Raw genomic sequence first — 1,343 nt, 5'->3', positions numbered from 1 at the left:
GGAGGTTTGTATGGTATTTCCCCCTCCAAAACTTAAGTCAAGTATCAGGAGTTGAAAGGAAACTTTAGAGAGATAATCTATGGCAGAATAACAGCACACTGCTCTGAAAAACGTACATTTCTCATGATTTCAAGGACTATTTATAGTGTCTGAAGTAATTGTTGTACCCTAATGTGACCCTAATTTAGGAGTATCTGATTGGCTGCAATAGTTTTATGACACGTGGCAATCATTGATTAGAGAGTACACATCATCCATTCTACAGTAATGACTTTTGTAGATGTTAGGCCTAAGTACAGATTGGGCCAAAAGGAGGGCTAGTACGACTCTTTTTATTCAGAAAGGTGTACATTAGACCATACACCTTTTTCATGTACTTTTCTACAGCAATGAAGGGACACGTGTAGGAATAGGATGGAGCCACGTGTCTTATTTATAGTCGTTAATTTTTAGGCTATAACATTTACCCCTTAAAAGAGGATTTTTACCATTAGGCGTCAAGACGGTTGGAATTCTCTTTTAATCGAAGAGAACTTCCCTAATCTTTTCAAAGTGAAGAAGGCGCCAAATTACCGGTCTCAACAGGTCAACCCACAGAGGTTTTTGAATGCAACGATTATTTTTACTGGATGGGAAGGTCGTTTTTACCTCCCTATAAATACATGTCCTTATCCTTTCTGAAATCATTTTCACACCTTGAGAGAATTTTCCTAGAGAGAGCTGCCAAATTTTTTACTGAACTTGTAGAGAGAAAAAGAGCGTCCGTCCGAGATATTGATAACCTTCTTCGACCGTCCAAGTAATTCCAACAGGTATCCCTTTCTTCTTTTAATTGTCAATTTTTGTTTTTGTTTTTCATTCTTTTTTAAGAAAAAATGGATTCGTCCTCTTCATCGAACAATCTCGGCCGCTTAAGGGTTGACCTTAACCCTAAAACAGAGAGTCTTTCCTCTTCAGCACATTCTAGAGTTGGGCCTATTCTGGCCAGACATGCATTTTCTTTTCACGGATATGGACGGCAAAGTCAGACGACCCAGTCTTTACCTATGCAAGGTGTTCTAGCGCGCGTTAAGAAAACGTCTTGCATTAGACGTGGGGTAAATCTCCTGGCCTCAAGCTTAGAAATGGAGGTGTCAACTGGCCGAATTCCTGATGAAAGGGAGCGCGAAGTTCATAGCGCTCGGCCAGCAAAAAGTCGCTATATCATTCATTTATAGAAGAAATAATTAATGTATAGGCAAGTTATTCCTCCCAACTTTCTAATTATTCAATATACTAGCTGATTTTTTTGAATATGACTATTAAATTTTTGGAGAGAAAGTAAGTTATTCCTCCGAACTTTA

This window comes from Beta vulgaris, chromosome 4, assembly GCF_026745355.1.
Source record: "Beta vulgaris subsp. vulgaris cultivar EL10 chromosome 4, EL10.2, whole genome shotgun sequence".
Classification (NCBI taxonomy): Eukaryota; Viridiplantae; Streptophyta; class Magnoliopsida; order Caryophyllales; family Amaranthaceae; genus Beta; species Beta vulgaris.
This window is presented reverse-complemented; position numbering follows the sequence as displayed.